Source organism: Anneissia japonica, unplaced genomic scaffold, assembly GCF_011630105.1.
Source record: "Anneissia japonica isolate Jap-2015-1 unplaced genomic scaffold, ASM1163010v1 scaffold1065_len1792383_cov172, whole genome shotgun sequence".
Taxonomy (NCBI): Eukaryota; Metazoa; Echinodermata; class Crinoidea; order Comatulida; family Comatulidae; genus Anneissia; species Anneissia japonica.
This window is the reverse complement of record NW_022684135.1, coordinates 1,731,421-1,747,567: the sequence shown is the minus strand read 5'-3', so window position 1 is coordinate 1,747,567 and position 16,147 is coordinate 1,731,421. Positions and strand designations below refer to the sequence as shown.

Here is a 16,147-nt window from a genome sequence, read left to right as displayed (position 1 = left end):
AAGGTTTTTGTGTTAAAAGCTCTGCAATTTAAACTGAAATGTTTTGATCTGTATTTCAATGTTTTAATTCAATGTATGAAGGTTTTCAGATGTTTCCATATATAGTCATGATGTGCCTATATATGGTCATGATGTGACCTTATTTAGGCATGTCACATGTTTTTGTCAAATACTTAATAGTAGTCGTAAACACATGCTATGTATGGTTGATAGATACACGGATGCAAAGGTATAAATAATGATGTAATATTTATGTGCAGGCTAACAAATTCTTGTTATTGATATTAAATGCAAGTTATCTTACCAAGTCTTATGTTCTATTTTTGTGTATTATGTGTATTTTTAGTGCTTTTATCTTGCAATATTTTGATTTAACTACTCATTTTGGGAAACCCTTAAAAAAAAGGCAGAGCAGAGAAAATAATGTATCTTTTAGTGCTTTCTTGTTCCTCGACATCAAACCAGGGGCGGATCCAGAGAATTTCTGACGGGGGGTTCGCATAAACAGAAGTTCACGCCGCTACGCCCACCTCAGCCCTACTATGGTTGGTGTAAATAAGTGGTAAATAGCACTCCTTTTTTTCCTCTTTCCTCTCTTTAACTAACATTTTTCTCCGGAGCTCTTTTTTGATTTTTCGGCTTGACTGGAAGGCATCTTTAAGGTCATCCATCCCAGTACGGGAAGTGCAGCCAGTACAAAGCACTGGGACTCAGGGCTATTAGGGCGGGCCCATTCATAAATAGACCTAAAAATAATAATTAAGATATTATTATCTTTTGCTTAACTTAAATTTGGAGAAGAAAAAAAACTGGCAGCGGAACCCTTAATATAATAATATTGAGGCCTACTATGTTCATTGGTGTATTCAAGGCAGGGGCCCCGGCTTGCCCGAAGTACCCCTAATATGATTTTTTTTTTAAATATGGGGAAAAGAAAATTATATTCATTGTAAGTCTAAAAGTGCCATTTCCGGCCTTCTAGAGGTGCTATAATCATAAATTTTCTTACCTCAGCCTCAGGATGAGGTGGTCTTCCTCGTCCACCTGTGAAAATCCCTTCCTGTTGGCCCCTCTTTTCGAATTCCCTGATCTCTGCCACTGCAATTGGTTAATTTTACGTGCCACCAATTCTTTTTAATAGCTTAACAGCTGCTGAAACCGAATATGCCCCTCTTATAATACCTAATCTAATTATAAATAGTATTTATTTCTAATAATAATAATAATAATAATAATTCCATACTTCTATTTTAGCGCATTCCGCAAAAAGCCTCAATGCTCTTGTACAAAACAAATAAAGAAAACAAGAAATAATTTTGACTTAAACTACGGTACTTAAACTAAAACAGTCCCAAAAAAAGCATTGCGCTATCGGTATTTGTATCGACAGGTCTCCAACCACCGATGTCGAAAACAACCTCGCTAACCTTTAGGAGTTTATAGGGGGTAGCACTTCTTAAGATGAATGCAGAGAACTAGGGAATTCTCCTATGACATCAAAGAGCCCGGCAATTATCTTGCACTGGGGCCCTTTCGCGCCACACTGCTGATCTATCCATCTTTTCTTTATTCGTAATTTTTTCGTTTTTCCATCTCCTTACCGTTCTGTAAATTTCAGTGTCCATTTATCGTCTTGCAAAAAAAAAAAACTGGTTTTGTTTGCAGTAATTATAAACTCCAGAATTCTTTCCCATCAGAGTTATGGTTTGGTCACCAATAGGTTAACTTTATCAATTCTACCAAATTTTCGCCGACCATGATTGTTTTCTGCCTCTGTTTGAAGGAGTTGGAGCATGCTTTCAATTTTAGCAAAGAGTTTTAGGCTGCTTTTTTTTTAATCATGTTATCATAGGACGGTTTGTAAGTTCATGATTTGTCTTTATAAATTGTACAATGTAACAATGAGAATTTGGATGTGCTCTCTTTTGCCATTCATAATAACATTATCTGTTCTTTCTGTTTTGATTAATTTTAAACATCCAATTAATCAGTATAGCGCCCTCTGTAGTAATTAACTGAATCGCGCCCTCTATAATATTTACTGGGCGTGCGTAAACGCAACACTCGTGTGTTGAACACCTTGAGATTGGAGTTGAAGTACGTTGAATTATTGGAAGATATCATCATAATCGTAGTTTTGATTACTAAGTGCAGGCAGTATATTTACTAATACGTGATTTATTTTCTGGTAAGTACTCATGTTAGCTGGTATCTTTAAGTTATACTAGAATGGGTATACAGTCTTCGGGGAAAGCGGTAAGCCTATGCCTGGCTCTTGCTTTTCCGTGGGCCTAAAACTAGCCTAGCTAGGCTTAGGCATAGGCTAGGTCGCTCTAGGCCGCTGACCATGACCTAGTCTCAGGCTAAATGCTGCTTTTCAGTGCACCCGTGATCAACGTGAATAAAATTCGTCAACCACGGTAATGGCAACGAAATGAATGAATGAAATCCGTTCCAATATGGTGGATGTTGTGTGCCTAATGAATATAAATATAATAAATTAAAGGCAGTACCAGCAATATAATATAATATATCGATATTTTTTCGGTCTGTCATCAAACCTCGAGAAACTGCCGCGAAGGTTCGGGAAAGAAACATTGCAACTTCCCAAACACCATGGCTGGCTATATAATGTTTACAAATTGGTGATACTTTCGATATAAAAGAATTTTAAGAAAACTATTGTATAAAAGTCCCATCCCGACAAAATTTCAGTTCTTAGAAATTTTTTATAATTAATATATTATAAATATTTATAAAAATCGTAATACGGAATTGCTAATAACTTTATTTAGACATTCCTAAATATTTAAAAAATGTGACTGAAATTTGATTTACTTGTGTTCCACACAAAAAATAAACGCGGATGAGTTTGTTATGTTTTGTTAGATTTTGCGTTAGGTCTGCAAAGAATTACACCTTGAAATACTGATGAAGTGCAAACAACTTCTTGAGGAAGGAGTTCCACCCATTTCATTCTACTGTAGAATTTCCATCACCAATATAATAATTAAAACAGTGCATTAAATCCAAAATGCATCACTTTGAATTTATTCGAATTAAATGGCAGCTGCCACTGAAGAGACCATTGGTACTGTAAAGAGCATCAATATCTGTTTGAAGAGAAACTCTATCAGCATCTGTCTTACCGTACGAAAGATTTTTGTTACATAGGCTAATAACCTTACTAAAGAATCAGAAATACTCTCTTTCATAATATGAAAATGACAAAAAAACAGAGGACCCTAAACACTACTTTGGGTGACCCAGCTTGTTACTTTACGCCACCCTGACTTACAGTACAACCATTTACAACTCTCTGTTCTCTATAGCTCAGAAAAGCCCTAATCCATGAAAGATTACCAGAAATGCAATAAGATTCCAACTTGGAAATTAATTTACTATGAGGTATCTTGTCAAAGGCCTTCTGAAAATCGAAGTACTGTACACACAGTCAAATGGTATCTACCTTGATCAAGCCACAGTGTCCATTGGATAGTCACTTCAATAAGTTGCGTAGCACAAGAACACAATGAAAACCATGTTGTTGGTCTTTAATTAAACTAATATTTTCCAAATGCCTATATAAATATCATCTTGAATGAATTTTTCAATAGTTTCAAACAAAATGGAAGTCAAGCTTATGGGTCCATAATGTAAAGGTGAACTCTTATCACCTTTCTTAAAGTCAGGCTGAGCATAGAGAAAATAGAACAGATCTATTTTCTCTATGGGCTGAGGAGGAAACAATTTTGTTGATATGTTGTAGTAGACCTGATTTTTCAAAGATAGAAAAAGTTGTTTTACGAAAAACTGAGGAACGTTGAATATTTAAAAACCGCCTTTTTTTACATCTAACCCAACCTAATACAATTTACAATAATAATTTTCTCCTAATTCATGGAAAAACTCAAAAGTAAATAATTTTGAAAATATTAAATATTTAAAATTGCATTTATTTTATATTAAAAAATATATTTAGACTATTAGGTAATAATTTAACTGTTAATGAATACAATTTGAATTTATTTGAGCAATCCTACAGTAGTGCAGGCTTCTAATTTTCCGTTATGTTCCGAACTATCCTACGTTAAAAAAATTGTTTGGGCAATCCTAGTTTAGGCTTTTAATTTTTGGTTAGGTTCAGTTGTAATCAGTGCTTCATCTAGTCGTGCGTACAATTTAATGCCGATATTTAACTCTTGATTGTATATCATGTATGATTTTAATTGGTAACCATCAAAGTTACACATATATTTAGGTGTATTCATACAGTCAGAACCTTAAAAATATTTTTTCATTTTTTAAATCTGTAACTTTCTAATTTTTTCAATTTGTTACACCATGGGGGAGGGGGTGGTTTACTCCGATGCTTTGGTTCAATTTAGCCCCTTTCTTTGTGGAATGATGTGAATTAAGCACCTCTCTACAGCACTTAATTTCAAGCCCTGTATACTACATGATTCAATAACTATCACAAGGTTTGGATTGGGTTTGCGGTGTGTTTTTGGAGGTTTGCAGGTTGTTTTTGGAGGTTTGCAGGTTGTTTTTGGAGGTTTGCAGGGTTTAGCAATTTTGTTATACAAAAAAGGCCTTTTTACCCCAAAAATAGGTTGCTACGAATGTAACATTATGATTTTTTTTATTGAGATACCAAATGAATCTTATACAGTACTACATGATTCAAACACTATCACAAGGTTTGGATGGGGTTTGCTGTGTGTTTTTGGAGGTTTGCGGTGTATTTTTAGATATTTTAAAGAAAAAATCAAGATTTTACCCCAAAAATAGATTGTTGTGAACATAAAATTATATTTTTTTTTATTACAACACCAAGTTGAGTTCTATACTATGTGATTCAATTACTATCACAATTTTTGGATGAGGTCTGCGGTGTGGATTTTTTTTTTTTTTTTTTTTTTTTTGGAGGGTTGCAGGGTTTAGCAATACCCCCAAAATTAATAAGATAAAGCAATCATCCTCTATAATATGTCCTTATTATTATTAAAATTATCAATAACAGACTTACTAAATATTATACAATCAGCCTATTACAGTATCTTTATATAGTTTCAAATTGCTTGCAATACAAACCAAGATATTTGTATGAGTTATGTTCATAAATGTGGCTACTGTAATGTAAATCTCATTGTCTTTTGGTTTGCATTACAGTATATGTTTGATTTTTTTTTCTGTTATTTTATTGTAGAGCGGCATGTTGGTACCGTTGGCCAGAATGTTAAGAAGCAGTGGTGTTCAGCTTTTGGATGAGTAGTAAAATTGAGAGTGTGGAAAGCAACAGCAAGAATACAATGTGCTGGTAAGTGGAAAAATATTTAATTTGTTTTATTCAATTGTGATGTAGGCTACTAGCCATACTGGAGCTAGTCTCTATTTTGTTTTAATAAATGTTATTTATTATAAAGTTAATTTTAAAATAAAATAATGCTGTTGGAAACATCCACCAATCAAAAAAAAAAAAAAATTGTATTATGTATGTGGTTCTTAGCTTATTCTGGTGTTATTAAATCACTCTGACATGCAGCACAAAAAATTGCATCAATTGCAATAAAATAGAAGACACAAAAAATGAATAAAAACAGTTAAATAAAAAAAAATATTCACCCAGTATCATGAAACTTCAATCTAATAACATGGAAGTAGCCATGCTACCAGAATGCTGTCCAAGGTTGGCAAGATTGATGATACTTAATACTTGGGATGTGTTATAGTCAAGTTTTATACAACTGATGAATGGTGTTGAATATATATATAAATACAAACCCGATGAAATGTTGTTATTTAAGAATTAATGTAAATTAATATTGCACATTTACTTTTAAACCATTTTTATTAATGTAAGTCTTAATATCTGTTGGTTAAAATTTAAATCTAATAATATCATTTTTTTTTATTACAGACTCTTTGCTAGTTGACTTATTTGCATAATTCACTAGACCGTGGCCTCATCACAATGATGTAATGATAATGAATATTCATTGTCAGACACTTAAAACTACAGAAGTCAGGAAACTGCTGAAATGACACCACAGCAAAAGCAACTTCTTGATAGCATATATCTTTCACCGCAGCAAGTCTCGCATGTGTAATGTCCTACTACCTCTTGGAAAGGCTGACTGTTCAGATTTGGACCAACATTTTAAAGTAAGAATCGGACCAACACTTAAGTTACTTATACCACTAACCTTCTTGATAAACAAGTCATCAAAAATTTGTAAATATAACAGGTAACAGGCAAAAATAAACAACAAATCATCAGTGTCTCAATTCAAATTTTATTTGCTGCATAAAAGTCATGACACCCGAAATAATGCAACGAGCACCCCGAGTAAGTCTGACTACGAAAAACATGATTGTACAGCGATCAAAGTGTCTATTTCTACATACTGTAGATAGCCTACTAGTACTACTTTGTACTAGGCCTAGTGACCATACTTAACCCTTTCCAGTCTGCCCCTTACCATTGTCTAAGCTGTACCACAGATGAGAAATTACACCTTCTGTACTAAATGTTGGGTTTGTACTGGGCGCAGCCATTTTATTTGAAAACTCTTCAGAATTACTCATACGTCACGCTCAAACAATTATATAGACGTCAGCATAGCTAGAAAACAAATTACCAGGAAATTTATACAGGGCTATAAAGTATGGTCAAAGAGGGTGTCAGACTGGAAAGGGTTAAAAAAAAAATTATGAACAAACACCTACTCTATAGAAAGATGTAATGGCCCTAATAAACCTTTGCTATTAAAACCCTTTCGTATCCGTAAGTCCCTGAAGCGCTCACTGATTATCGTAATTATTTAATTAACAATTTTTTTTAAATCGTATGTGCAGTATTGTATGCATGTTCACTAAAATAATTGGGAAAATATCAACAATTTTTATTGAAAAATATTTCTTATTGAAATTTTAATTAATTTTAATGATTAGAGTAATAAAAATATGAAATATGATCATTTTTTTATGTAATCTGCCGTAAAGATCGTCTAAAAATACACTTTTTTTTTCAAAAAGTAACTATTCTGACACTTTCCTACGATGAATATATATTCAATATACTGTACATACTGTACCAGCTTTGCTTATTATACCCATATATTCTCACGTAAAATTGATTTTTTTTTGTGGCTGAAAAAAACAACATGGCTTTCAAATCTGCCAGTGCCATCTTGGTTGTTTACAAAAAATGAAAACACTGACATGACCTTTGAACTGTTGAACTTTCTGTTTTCCGGTGACCTGCGCAAACTTCACGATGAGATAGATAACAGCATAAGGAACATTTCGATACAGTATAATAATGTTATATTATCATAACTTTTCATATTTTTTTTGCCACCAACTGGATTTTGAAAGATACTAGGGTACGGTTTTCGCACGACCTTGGACGGGCGCTAGGCAGATATAATGATTAATGGATTTTACATCGCGGATAAGTTAGTTAGCGTAGGATCTGTGAGTGCGGTGAGGGTGACTGAAGTGGCTTGTAGGCCTAGAGGATTTAGCTTATACCCCCCTCAAAGTTCTTGATCAATAACAAAAATTTTATTTTGTAAAGGAATAATTTCTGCTTAGTTGAAAATTTTTTTATTTTGGCTATTGACTGAGTATTTTTAATTTTTTTTTTTAATTAGTTATAAAAAATAATTATAGAAATTAATTAAAATAATAATTTTTTTTTAAATTTCACAAAACTATAACAGCTTTTGTAGGAAAAACTTTGTATTATCTTCCAATTGTTATCAAACAAAATTGTATTACCCTTGTAGAAATAATTTTAATTAATTTATTATTATATCACTAAAAAAATATTGCGCAGATCATACCTCAACTAACTGAAATTTGCATGGAAAAGCACTGGGAAAATACGGGTGCAATACATTGGCTGTTCAGAATAGGTCGACATGCTAATTTTGGCAAAAAATCAGCATGGAAACCACCCAGATTTTCGAAATGCACGGATGGATTTCTACAGTAGACCTAATTTTTGAGAGCGGTGGATATACTCCTTGCACAGGAATTACAGTCTAGCAACCATATGTAAATATTGTTAAAATACTGTACTGTGCGTACACCAATGCGCGATATATTCATATCAAACAGATTAAAATACACTAAGCACTCTAGCTCACTATACTAAATTTAAGAATTATTTATAAGCATTTTAGAATATTTCTTCAACCTTGTTTTTCGAAAGTGTAAACACATTTTTACAATGACTCACAAAATATTATGTAGATATTTACAACTTCATCTCAAGCACCTCTTCAAAATCATGACTTGGCAATCAGTGATCATCACTTTTGGCTGACCACTAGAACGAATTTCACAACTTGTATATTAATGTATCACTGGTGAATTAGTATAGATTTTTATTTTGACTGAATTTAATTGTAATGTCTAAACATGAAATAATTGGAAAATATGACACAAATTTGATTTCCATATGTCTATGTGTGTGTTTAGATGGCAAAAAATTATTTTCACTGATGAATTTTGTACATTAATTAGTGTAGGACTGCCTTACCTCGATTTTAAACCCTTCATCAGACATAAAAACTGCAGATATGATATTTTCATTGCTAGTATTGACATTATTTTACTGTACTTTTAAATAATTTTTCAAACTTATTGAAACCAATTAAGATAAAGAACTTAAAATAGGAAATAATTAAATTAAAGTAAACATGTGAATATAAAATGCATACCAATATTTTCATTCTGCATATAATTAATTATGTTGTATTTATGATTTAAATTGATATATTTGACCAAATTTAGATATTTTTTTTCTGTAATTACATTGTGTAATTTGTATGCATTGACCAAACCAGTCACAGTCGCAAAAAAATGGGAGCTACAGTATGAAATGGTAAAAAAGAATCATTAAAATCCGACATTTCCTTTTAAAAGTTAAAGTGTTTCAACATACAGCTGTTAAAAGAACAATATTTGAAAAAATCAGCCTCTAAAATTTATTATTTCGGGCATTTCAAAGACAGAAACCATCACTAAATTGTTAAAAATAGTTTTAACATTGAAAATGGGAAAAATAACAGGAAATTAAAATGTAATGCAAGTTAAGACAGTGAACAAAGTCATACATTTTAAAGGTATTTAACCATTGCCAAGGCATGATCACACTGCTCTAAGACCATTAAGAAAAAATAATAGAATCATGAAAGTTAAATTCTAATAATCTGGCGTACCCCCACATTTTTTGCAGACACCCTGCGGACCCCTTTGCCTTGGCGGACCACCAATTATTTTTTGCGGACCCCAGGTTGGGATCCACTCTTCTATGTTTAATAAAATTAATAAATTTTTACGCTAGTCATCAGAATTTATTTAAGTCATAAAGCTTATAATTTTTCATTAAAATCTTAGCCTTGTACAGCACATGATTCAATATTTTTAAGCCGCTTTGTTCGGCTTTTTAACAATTAAGATGTTCTGCCGGCCTAAAACGATGAATAGGTTACTTTAAAGGAAAAGAATCAAATACTGGATAACATTTCTACAGAATGATTACCAGCCAAGAGTCCCTACAAAAGAATTTTTTACTTTTTTTCCCTCATGGCAGCAGTGCAAATATTTGTAAATAAAGAAGGTTGTCAGTGTAGTTTTGCAAACATTACAATAAAACGTTGATGCTAAGATTATGAAGATTGCTAAATTAACGACAGCAGGTGATAGACAAAAGATGAAACAAACAAACAAGTCACCAGTCCTTCAGTTCAATTGTTATTGCTACATAAAAGTCATATCTGCTGCAGACAATAAAATACAAAGAGATCAAGACTATCATCATAATTAGGGAGATACAATAATTTTCTAATAAGACGTCGATCCCTCTGAGTCAGCATTGACTACAAAAAATATGCATTGCGTTTAGGTGGCCTAAATAACAATCAATGTGCATTTGCATTTATTATTATTTTTATTTGCTAACTTTTATCAGTATTTGAGATTTCAACCTGCAATTTGGTAGAAAGAAGCTGTATGTACGAAGTATGTACTGGTACTGGTACTTGTAGCCGTCTGATTTCAGACATTTGGCAGCCATTGACATTATGTTGGCATTAAAAGACTGCATTATTGTGATGAGGGACCTGTGTACAAACAATTACCAAACACAAAAAATATGGAAAACTGAATGCTATCTACAAAATATTCTATTTAATGCTTATGGGTGAAACTTTACAGTTACATTTACTTTAGAGTTAAATATTATTGCATGTGATGTCTCTGCCGGCAACTGCAAAACATACAACTCATTACCGAAATGTTGATGATGTCATAATTTACACTAGCCAATCAGCAAAATATATAGATATCGGCATATTGCCGGTCGCTGGCATAATAAACACTTCCTAAAATATTTTAATTGCACAGATAATACCTCAATGCAAAAACTGAACTGAAATTTGTGTGGAAAATTGCTAGGAAAGTAGGGGTGTAGAATTGTAACCTCTGCATAGAACATTTTTTATGTCATTATCCATTGCTAATGTTTGGAAAATTCTGCACAGAAATCGGCTCTGATTTTCCGAAACGCGCGGAAGGATTTCTAGGCCTAATTTTTGAGCAGAGGATATATTCTTTGAACAGGCCTTACAGTAAATATTGTTAAAATATTGGTTACTACAGGTATATACACCAATGCGCGATATATTCATAATGAGAAGATTAAAATACACTGAGCACTCTACCTCACTAAACTAAATTTAAGAATTATTTATAAGCATTTTAAGAAAATTTTTTTTATTTATTTATTTTTTTTATTTTTTTATTTTTGTTGTTTTGAATGTGTAAATTACATTTTTACAAATTTGTAAGTAATTGTTCAAAGCTTAATAACTTGAATTATTTGGCAAAAAGTATACAGAAGAAAAATAACATGTATTGCCCAGATGGCGAACAAGATGGCTCACAAAGATGTAGATATTCACAACTTAATTTCGAATACCTCTTCAAAATCATGCTCGGCAGTTAGTGATTATGGGCATTTCCACGGTAACTAAATGACATTCTGACACAGATTTGTACTTTCAAACACATGTACCACAAGGTACTTTTGCCAATAAACTAAAAAAAAATACATTTTTTCATAACAAATAGCTTCCTAAGAAAGTATAATACATACTCCAAGTATTGAAATACACGCCATCGTGTTGGGATTCAATATTTCGACATTAATTATGTCATCATCAGGAATGAATAGCTTCCTCTATATACAGAATGAATTTTGTTTTAAAAATCACTTTCCGTCATAAAAAAAATTATATTAATATGAGTGGTAACTAAATGACGTGAATCTGACATGGGTTTTATACCTATTGTACATTTAATTAAAAATCTGTGAATTTAGAGACCTAATTTTATACAGTATCAAGAGCAATCCTTAGGGTATAGCAATGAATCTAATACCTTTTATTTTGAAAAAAAATTATTTATCATAAATATATGGTGATATTTATTAACAAGACTCCGGTAACTAAATGAAAAATAATTTAGGCAAATGCAATTTGGATGTTTTATTATGATTTTAGATGTTTTATTATGATTTAAACACATATTTTTAAGGTAATTGGTTAATTAATATCAAAACAATAGGATATCAAACTAAATATGAATGTTTAATAAAAATTAATTTATTAAAATTGATTAAAAAATGAAAGGGTTATTTCACGCCGATTTTAACAAATGCATTACACCATGGGACATCATTTTTTTTTCTCTCCACTTTTTCTACTCTGACATATTCATATTCATGAGAAATGGAAAACTTAAAAATTTGAGAATCCAATTCTTGTTCGTTTTTCTACAGCGGCAGTTTAAAGTGTAGGGGCGGGCGTGCCTCGAAATAATGCGCAACAGAAATGAAAATTGATTTTTATATGCTAATATCTTCAGAAGTACAACCCCCATAACTCTGAAAGCTTGTGTACAGGACCATGGTAGGACATACTTTCAATACTGATTCCAAATCTATAATCAGAAAAGTTGGAGCATGTAATGATTAGAAAAAGCAAATGTCTGAAAATTGGACGAAAAGTTGTCTGGACCATTGTTCAAGTGGCTATAACAGGAAGACTTAAACCTTTTTAAATCTCCATATTTTGAGGAATCATAGCCCACCATTATTTCACATCATTACAGACTTTATAAACTTAACCAATTGGCTAAAATACAACCATCCAAATGAGCCAAAAAGTATTTTTAACAGCCTGCCGCCTCTCTTCCTCCCCCACCCCATCCAAAAACAAAATCTCTGACATCAGCAATATCGTAACAAAAATGTCTTGATATGTTGAAGAGGTACCCCTAATGAAATTATAACAATTTTGATGTCCTTAACCCCGGTTTTAACACATCCTCAACATAATACGTATTTAACCATATTCGCATCGGATTAAATTTGACCAAGCTAACAGGGAAACTCAAAAGCTTTGCAATGTGTGTGGTATTAGCATGTGCTCTGAGATACTATGCTAAGTCATACTATCCATACTGAATTTTCTAGATCGGTAAAAATAGCCTGGTCAATCTTCATGCATCTGGGCCACGACACACTTCGTTCAGCAATAAAAGTAGCCGAGATGCTGGTTAGCCAGTGCAAACAAGCTATAGACCTTTGGCAGGAAAGTATCCAATCACAAATGATGAGTGAATAATTAAATTTTTGTCACAAAATTGTAAAGTCTATTTATTTCAAATAACAACACCAAAACCAGACTTAAATAGTAACAGGCCCTTAGTCTGAGAATATACCAAATAAGATACTGATCATTTGCATAATAATTAAGCTATTCAGTGGAAATTGTTAGAATACTTTATTGTGTAAGACTCAAATAACATCCTTGTGAGTACACAAACTTGAAAATTCATTCAATAACATACTTTATTGCAAATAAACTGAACTGTTTCAATACAAATTTTGACTTGTCATTGTGTTACCGTCATTTAGTTACTGGCTCGGTAACTAAATGACATATTTAATATGCTAATAACTTATTAACAAAAATGAATTAGGAAATAAAATTAATGCCACTAAATAGCCCTACTAAAACTAGCTTTGTATATAAAGTTGTATTGTTTAATCATTTATATTTTTTGTAAAAAGTAACTTTATGTTGTTTTCCGGTAACTAAATGACATATTTATTGGTTTTAATATTTTCCCATTTTGATTAATGAAACATGAGGCAAAAGTAAAACTGAATGAAAATATGTTCTTAGTTAGCCATTTGACCATTTTAATATAATTTCAAGTTTTATCTTAGTCTATTTTGGTAAGTTTGTATGTGAAATTTTATCAAAATAAAAAAAATTATTTATTGACATATTTTAATTAATATTTAACAATACTTCTGATTTGAAATTTGAAAATCTGGGTTTACATCTTGAAAGTATATGTTTCAAGCTTTAGACACCAAAACTGTAAATATAGAATGAATATGAAAATTTAGGTGCTTTGTCCATTTTGCATAGAATTGCCCTTATCATCGCTTTTGGCTAACCACTGAAAAGGATTTCATGACTTGTGAAATTGTCATCTTTAACAGAATTAAAGTGAAATGTGCGAACATGAAAAAATTGAAAATGGCAAAGACAAACCAAACCAGTCACTCGTCGCAAAAAAAATCTAATTTTATTACTGCAGTTAATACAGAGTTAAAGAGTGAAATGGGAGCTATGAAATGGTAAAAGAATCATTTAATCCGACATTTCTGTATGATACAGTTAGAGCTGTTCAAAAACAATATTTGAGAAATCAACCTTCAAAGTTTATTATTTCGGGCATTTCTAAGGCAGAAACTGTCACAAATCATTAAAAATTGTTGTTTTAAAACATTGAAAATGGGGAAAATAACAGCATAGCTTGATTTATAGTATATAAGGTTAGTAATAGTGCAATAAAATAGATTTTTAAAAATTTGACATTTCAGCATGTTTTGACCATTATCTCTAAAACATGATTTGCAATGGTTTGACTTTTTTCAACATTTAATGTTGGTAAAGTAATTGAATAATACTAAATTAGCAATAAAACATTTTGATATTTATTGTATATTTGAAATTCTTCATCTTTAATCTAATTACTTGGTCATTTATTTTGCAGTAGAAATTCTGAAGAAACATGGACATCAATAGTTCCTCCTTTTGCAACGAGTCAACCTGCCCTGCTAGCCAGTATTACTGTGTTGCTTCCTCTACTGAATGGTGAGTGTGATGGCAAAAGTTTATGAATGTTTAAATATTATAAATTTCATGTCCATTGCAAATTGTGTCCATTGCAAATTGCTTTGTGGGATAAATACGTACCTAAAAAAGTTTGTTTTACATATGAGGTGAATTGTCTATAATACTGTAGTAATAATAGTAATTTTTCCCCCCTGTAAGCATAATAATCATTTTGGTTGTCAGTATTACAGTGCAACATATATTTCCCTATTTCATAATGAAATTTTAATAAATAACTTTAAAATAATGTTTGTTTATGAAATACAATTTAACTATAATAGCAATATAGCAATGCTTTTAATATCTTCATATGAAAATTAAATAAAATGCAATAACTAATGCAACCTACAATTTACAACAATAATTTTCTCGTAATTCATAGACAAACTTAAAAATAAATAATTTTGAAATATTAAATATTTAAAATTGCATTTATTTGAATTATTAAAAATATATTTAGGCTATTTGGTCATAAATTAACTGTTAATGAATATATTTTGAATTTATTTAGGCAATCAAATTTAGGCTTTAAATTTTTCGGTTAGGGTTTGGATACCATTTATATTATTATTAGCAGTAATTGATGTCACTTTTGATGAATAAAACGTGTGTATACTTTATTGGTTGCATTAATATCAAAGGTCCTCAGTATAAAATACCCAAGGCACCTAAATAATATATGTTAAACCTGTAGGCAAAACATTAATGTACGTCTGCACGTAATCAATGCTATTTAAGGCCCAAAATCAAAATATTTTTAGTACAGAGAAGCTGTAATACTTTAAATTGTATCAGTTACTGATCTGTTTTTATCATAAAAAATAACAACAATAATAATGATATTAATTACAAATTTCTATATAGTGCCAATTCCAAATTGAATTTACCAAAGACACTGAGCCATTGGGCTTAGTTACTGAATAACACATAATGTTAATAGTTTTTGACATGGCCTCATTTGTTTAACATGCCATAGCCAATTTTGGTGCAACCCTTTCTGTAAAAATTTGATGAAAAGGTAATGTAAATTATTGTATGCTTTTAATTGCAAAATTCTTTGTGGCTTATTTTGCAATGGACATTTCAATTGTTGATAACGTTCCCATTACTTCACTTTGTTACTTATGTTTTAATAATTGTTTGTCAATCGAGCTTTCTATTAAATTTATTGTATTGAATGTTAATAGTAAATTGTAAAAAAGAATTGTTGATAACTTTAAATATGTTCCCTCTACTCTGGACTTTAAATATTTTAATTACAAATATATTCCCTTTCACTGGATATATAAATTGTTTAAGTTACCGGTACTTTGCATACTGTTTTAATTGTTTGTTAATCAATCTTTTGATTTGAATTTTAGTAAATTGTAAAAAAGAATTGTTTAAATTTAAATATTTTCCCTCTGCTCTGGACTTATAAATTGTTACTTTGCATACTGTTTTAATAGTTTGTTAATCAAGCTTTTGATGTGAATTTTAGTAAATTGTAAAAAAGAATTTACTTGTTTTAATAATTATTTTCCCTTTCCATTAGAAAGAATTGAAATAAATATTCATTGTATTTAATTTAGTATTCTTGTTTATTCATTGTAAAAAAGAATTGAAATAAATAAATATTCATTGTATTGAATTATTTCTTGTTTCTTCATTGTTATCAATTGTAAAAAAGAATTCATTGTATTTAATGAAGTATTTGAACCAGCAGCAGGATGGTAAAAAAAAAAAGCGCCCTCGAATAAAAAAGGCCCTAAATATGACTAAGTTATTTGGCCACAAAAATCTTGGGATTCCTGGTAAAAATAGTGAAGAAAAGCGCCCTCTAATAGCCTTTTCAATCCAAAGTTTTTTGGCGTCTCTTAATTGTCAATGGCGATGAG

The 16,147-nt window shown here is 31.1% G+C and overlaps 1 long non-coding RNA gene across 4 annotated transcripts in view; it reads left to right on the top strand.

The window, feature by feature from the left end:
* LOC117104142 overlaps positions 1-16,147 on the top strand; it is a 52,493-nt gene that overhangs the window by 5,423 nt on the left and 30,923 nt on the right. For 2 of the 4 annotated variants that reach the window (XR_004444708.1, XR_004444707.1), the window contains exons 1-4: positions 2,051-2,188; positions 5,210-5,320; positions 5,921-6,165; positions 14,149-14,249. This is a non-coding gene — a long non-coding RNA (uncharacterized LOC117104142). Of the gene's footprint in view, positions 1-2,050; positions 2,189-5,209; positions 5,321-5,920; positions 6,166-14,148; positions 15,676-16,147 lie in introns of those variants that run through there. The other 2 variants (XR_004444705.1, XR_004444706.1) reach the window with 2 other exon arrangements.